Here is a 6522-nt window from a genome sequence, read left to right as displayed (position 1 = left end):
TAGAGAGTGAGAGCAGTGTGAGTATAAGTGGTTGGGGAATGGCTGGGAGAAGAAGAGATGAGAGGAGGGAGGAAGAGATCAGTAGGTCGGAAGTAGTGGAAGCGATGAAGAAGATTAAGCTGGGAAAGGCCCCAGGAATTGATGGAGTGTGTGGTGAAATGCTTAGGTATGGGGGTGAGATTGTTGTGGAGTGGATATGGAAGTTGTGTAGATTGGCTTGGGAAGAGGGAAGGGTTCCAGAGGACTGGAAATCAGGTATAATTGTTCCTCTGTACAAAGGAAAAGGGGAGAGAGAAGTATGTGGTAACCATAGGGGTATTTGCCTTCTTAGTGTGACTGGTAAAATATATGGTAGAATACTCATTGATAGGGTTAGGCATATGACAGAGGAGCTAGTTGGAGAAGAACAAGGGGGATTTAGGAAGGGAAAAGGGTGTGTAGATCAGATATTTGTCCTAAGATGTTTAGTGGAGAAGTATCTAGAGAAGGGAAGGAAAGTGTACGCTGCCTTCATGGACTTGGAGAAAGCTTATGACAGAATAGATAGGAAAGGTATGTGGAAGGTATTGAGAATATATGGAGTGGAGGGGAAATTGTTGAGTGCTGTGAAGAGTATGTACGAGGGAGCTAGGGCTACGGTGCGAGTGGATGGTGAGCTGAGAGAGTTCTTTGATCTCAATGTGGGACTGAAACAGGGGTGTGTAATGTCTCCATGGCTGTTTAATATATATATGGATGGGGTTGTAAAGGAGGTACAAGGTAGGGCAGTGGATGTTGGGGTGGCCCTAATGAATGAGGGTGAGATTTGGAAGCTTCCGGTGTTGCTGTTTGCTGATGATACAGTATTGTTGAGTGAGGATGAATGGGAGTTGCAAGGTTTGGTGAATGAATTTGGGACAGTGTGTAGGAGGAGGAAGCTGAAAGTTAATGTAAACAAAAGTAAAGTTATGGTGTTTGAGAGGAATGAAGTCACAGAGTGTGCAGTGAGGTTGGATGGTGAGGATATGGAGAATGTGAGTGCATTCAAGTACTTGGGTAGTGTGATGAGTAAGGATGGAACTTTGGGGGATGAAGTACGTGAAAGGGTACAGCAGGGAAGGAAGGTTGTTGGCACACTGAAAGCAGTGATGAGAAATAGGGAAGTGAGTATGGAAGTTAAGAAGTCACTGCATGATGGTATTGTGATCCCTACCCTGACGTATGGAAGCGAGGCGTGGACCTTGCAAGAGGGGAACAAGTCAAGAGTGAGAGCAGTGGAAATGAGTTACTTGAGAGGAGCATGTGGAGTGACGTGGAGGGACAGGTTGACGAATGAAGAAGTGAAGGAACGTTGTGGGGTAGATGTGGATGTGGTTGAAAAGATTAGGAGAAATACACTGAGGTGGTTTGGACATGTGGAGACGATGGAGAATGAAAGACTGACTAAGAGGGTGTATGTAGGTGAGGTGGAGGGAGGGAGAGGGAGGGGTAGACCGAGGATGAGGTGGAGAGATGGAGTTGAGAGGTATATGAGGGAGGGGGGGGTGAGTTGGGGGGAGGGGAGTCAAATGGTGGGTGACAGAGTGACTTGGAGGCGTTTTGTCTGCGGCCACCCTTTGCGGGATTAGGGCGTCGGGCTATAGATAGATAGATAGACACACACAAAAACAATTCTGTACCATATGAATGCAACGTAGGTGTGATGACCTGGAGTGTCTGTGGTTTTTTATATCAGATTATGCTGAATGTGTAATATTGTGCTGCTTTGCTGAGACGGCCTGATTGTGTGTAGGTAAATGTGGTAGATGTTGATGTAGTTTGTAGGGTTGTGGTTAGTGATGGAGGAATTACGGGAACGACAGGTGTTGATGGATGAGGGGTATTGACTGGGGAAGGGTGGTGACTGGTGGGAAAGAGTGTGGGGTAGGATCGCCTGAGGTTGACGGAGAGGTTGGGTTAAGGTTAAGGACTAGGTAAGGGGTGGGAGCTGGGGTTGACAAAGAGGGTGGATGAGGTATAGGGATGGGTTGAGGGGTGGTGGGTGGGGGAGTAAGGTAAGAGGTAGGATCGTGTGAGGTTGACGAAGTGGGTGGTTTAGTGGTAGTAGGGTTAGTGCTGGAGGTAGGGTTTGTGGACGGTGGTGTGGGTGGTAGTGAGAGAGTAGAGGTTTGCTGTACTGCATGACGCCTGAGTCGGTGTGTGGTGATGACAGGTAGTGGAGGGTACGAATTGACAAAGGGGATAGTGTGTGTGTGTGTGTGGGTGGGGGGTGCATGTAGGTGTTGGTGTTGGGATTTGAGGTGTTGGTTGTGTGCATGTTGTTGGTGGACTGGCAAGGTTGGGGGATGACACGTGGGGTGTTGTCTGTGACTGGGTTTGTGTTGTGGCCAGTTTGACTCTCTGCAGAGATTGTGGATGGTTTCCCCTGCTTGTATATTATGACTGTTTTGTCTGAGCTTGTGATCACAGGGTATGGGCCTTCGTATGGGGTTTGGAATGGTGAAGTGTGTTGACCCCTCCTCACGAAGACCTGTTCAACGTCTGGTAGGGAGTGCGGGATGAATGTCGTCTGGTGCTGGCAAGAACGAGAAGGGACTGGTCATAGTGCCTGCATTGCCTGCTGGAGCTCTGGGAGGAAAACCAGGGCTGGCCTGCGTGGTTGCAGGGTGAATTGTTCCGGCAGCCTCAAGTCTTCCCCATACGTTAGCTTCACCGAGGAATTCCCAATGTCCTCCTTCTCCGTAACCCTCAAGTTTAGGAGGATGATTGGCAGTGCGGCCACCCAATTCACTGGGTTGGGAAGTGCCCTCAGTGCTTCCTTCAGGCGATGATGGTAGCGCTCAATCATCCCGTTTGCCTGAGGGTGATATGCAGAGGTTCTGTGGCATTTAGCACCCAGGAAGTCCATTAGGTCCTGCCAGCCCTGAGATTCAAATTGGGAGCCTTGGTCTGTGATGATGACTTGTGGGGCACCAAAACGAGCATCCCAGGATGTCAGGAAATGATATGCCATATGGTCAGTCGTAGCGTCCAGCATGGGTGTGGCATCGACCCACCTTGTCGCTCTATCTATACACGTTAAGATATAGCGGTTACCCCTAGATTCAGGGAGGGGGCCGAGGATGTCAATGTGTACTGTGTGGAAACATTGAGTTGGTGTGGGCAGCGGTTGAAGTGGTGCCTTGGTGTGGCGATGCACTTTTGCTGACTGACATGCCACGCATGCTTGGACCCAGTTGGTGGTGTCACACCTCGTCCCTAGCCATACCACTCACCGGCTAAGTGAGCTGTGCGTGCCACGAATGCCTGGGTGTGCCATCTCGTGGTAATGACTAAAGACTTGTCTTCAGAATCGTTTGGGAATATAGGGCCGTGCTGTCCTGCAGGATATGTCACACCAGAGTTTCCGGGGTGTGCTGGTGACATCAAACTGTTGCAGTTGCAGTGAGGTCATTGCCTGCAACAATTCTTGGAGTTCCTGATCGTCCTCCTGCTCCTGGGTCAAGGCTGCATGGTCAAGCAGGGGTAGTGTAGGGCCAACAGCTGAAACTCCAAGGGACAGGGCATCCGCAGCCTTGTTCAGGTCCCCACTGATATGCTGGATGTTAGTGGAAAACTCTGAAATGAAGGCTAGCTGTCTTGCCACCCGAGGAGACCAATTTTCATCTTTATGAGACATGGCATAAATAAGGGGTTTATGGTCAGTGAGGATGGTGAATTCTCAGCCTTCCAGAAAATGCCTGTAATGTCTGACTGCCTCATATATAGCCAGCAACTCCCTGTCAAAGGCACTGTATTTGCGCTAGGCAGGGTTAAGGCGCTGGTTGAAGAATGTGACAGGCATATTTGCACTATTGACTTGTTGTTGTAGGACTGCATCCACAGCTTTGGCAGAGGCGTCTGTGGTGAGTGTGATGGGGGCATCTGGTGATGGGTATGCTAGGTGGGGTGCAGTGGCGATGTGGTTTTTGAGGTTGGTGAAGGCATGGTCTGACTGTGCTGTCCATTGAAGAGGTTTGGGGGATGTCTTTTTTGTCCCCTTCAGGAGATCGTTAAGGGGGGTTACTGTGGCTGCAGCATTTCTCAGGAACCTGTGATAATAATTGACCATCCCCAAGAACTCCCTGAGCCTGCGAGGTGTAGCCAGGCATGGAAAGTCCTTAATGGCATCGACCTTCCTCAGGAGGGACGTGATACTTGTGGCGGATACCCTGTGACCCAAGAAATCCAATTCATCTGCACCGAGGATACACTTCGCCGGGTGTACACGCAGCCTATAGTCCTGCAGGTGTTGGAACAGCATTTGGAGGTGTGTTTTGTGCTGCTCATGGGAATCAGAAACGATAAGGATGGCATTGATGTACACTATGACGAAACTTAGCCCAGTGACAACCTGGTCCATAAATCTCTTAAACATTTGTGCACGTTTCTGAGGCCGAAATTCATTTTTGTGTATTCAAGCAGGACAAAGCAGGTGGTTACCACCATCTTGGGGATGTCCTACTCTGCCACAGGGATTTGGTGGAACGCCCTGACTAAATCGATCTTGGAAAATACATGACGGCTGTGTAGCTCGTGGTGGTAATCCTGGGTGTGGGGAATGGAGTATCTATTGCGAACTGTCATCGCATTCAGTGCCCTGTAGTCCCCACATGCTCCCCACTCACCCTGCTGTGCGTTCGGTACCATGTGTAGAGGGGATGCCCAGCAGCTTGATGGCGGCAGAATGATGCCCTTGTCAAGCATAGTCTGAAACTCCTTTTCCGCTGCCTGACGACGTTCTGGGGGAAGGCGTCGGAGACAGCCGAAACAGGGGGGTCTGGAAGTGATGATGCAGTGCTCTACACCATGGTCTGTACGACCGTTGTTGGACGAGTGAGAGGTCAAGAGGGAAACTGGCGTAGTATGGAATCATATGAGGATTTCTGGTGAAGGTGTGTAATGAGTGGAGGATTACCAGCACACCCAGTTACTTTGATGGACGAGTTTGAGGGTCTGTGATATAGATTCCGTCCCCTGGTATCCACGAGCAAGTCATGTGCCCCCAGGAAGTCGACACCAATAATAGGTCTGTCACGAGGAACAGCCAAGTAAATGACACTGATTAAGCGAGGGCCATGTGACAGGGTCCGTGCCGTATGTGGCTATGGGGGTGCTGTTTGCTGCTATCAGGTCAAATGTAGGTTGCTGAGCCGTTTTGTGGTCAGAAGTAGGAGGGACTATATTGAATGCAGCTCAAGTGTCAGTGAGGTATTTTGTGCCAGAGATGGTGTCTTTAACCCATAGTAGTTCCCTGGAGCCAGTGGAACGTGTCGTGACTTTGGGTGTGCTGATCGTGAGGGGGCATTTGGTGTGTGTGGCAGGAGACATTACTGGGACTGTCTCCCACCATATGCGTTTCCCGTGAATATGCAGGATGGTGCGTATAGTCTGGCTTCCAAGCCAAAGCGCTTGTGATATGTACACAACATGAAATTGTCCCTTGCTGTTTGGGGATTAGCATAATGAGCATGGTTCACTGGGGGAACACTGTTGGAACACGAGGGGGCTAAGGGATGACTTACAACACTGAGGGTCTGAGTGGTGAAGTCACTTATTTTACGGTACTTTCCAGCTCGTCTATTAATGTTAACTTTGCTAATAAGGTACACAGCTCGGACATGGAACCGTTTTTGTTCGCAACACTGTTCACTGACACCGCTGTTTCACTAGGGGTAGCACTGGGGGCTATGACAGGGGAAAGAGAGGAGTGTGCACTTATTGGGTGGTTGGCATAATGCTGTTGAGTTTCGTGTAGAGTGTCCACCCTCTTGATGAACTCAGTTAGGGACGTGCCAGGTCCCAGGGATCCTAGATGGAGTCGAAAGTCTGGTGGCATGAGTTGGAGGAGTCAGTGCCGGAGGAGGTCATCTGATAGTGTGGCCCCAGCTGCCATAAGAGTGGCTTGAATATGGGCAAGGAGGGCCGAGGGGCGCTGCTGTTGAGAGTGAAGGGCATCTAGCTCCATTAAAAGTGGCTGCTTTGATTTGCCCAGGGTCTGCAGCGGACTTTCCTTCAGGATTTTATATTTGTGATCTGTACATGGTTTGAAGAGTACGTCCTGAACAACGGCAGCTACTTGAGTTAGGAGAGTGCAGACAACTGCTCTGAATTTGTCATCATCACTGGTCTCTTCAGGCCACGCAGCATCAACTTGTGTAAACCACTTGTTAATATCGTACGTGAATGTACGAAGGGATAGTAGGATGTGTGGTAAGGTATCCATGTTGTTTAAACACTCCGGGAAGTCACCAATGTGGTGGTATTAATGTCAGGTTCACCACTGTCATTTTTGGTTATGGGGATATATATTTTACTAGGGGGGCTACACCAAGGCAAATGGTTAGAATAAATATACACCAATGTGTTGGGAAGAAGTAGACAGGGCAGTCATTTTTGACTTGGAACAATACGGAGTTATTGCATGATCTCAAAACAGTACAAGGCCATTACGTTACAGCATGTGTAGATCAATTACATGAATTAATAGTTACAGATTAAGAA

The sequence above is a fragment of the Coenobita brevimanus genome, chromosome 14 (assembly GCF_032717465.1).
Source record: "Coenobita brevimanus isolate Jiangsu-jjx chromosome 14, ASM3271746v2, whole genome shotgun sequence".
In the NCBI taxonomy this organism is placed as follows: domain Eukaryota; kingdom Metazoa; phylum Arthropoda; class Malacostraca; order Decapoda; family Coenobitidae; genus Coenobita; species Coenobita brevimanus.
The sequence above is the reverse complement of the archived record's forward strand: the minus strand, read 5'-3'. Positions refer to the sequence as shown.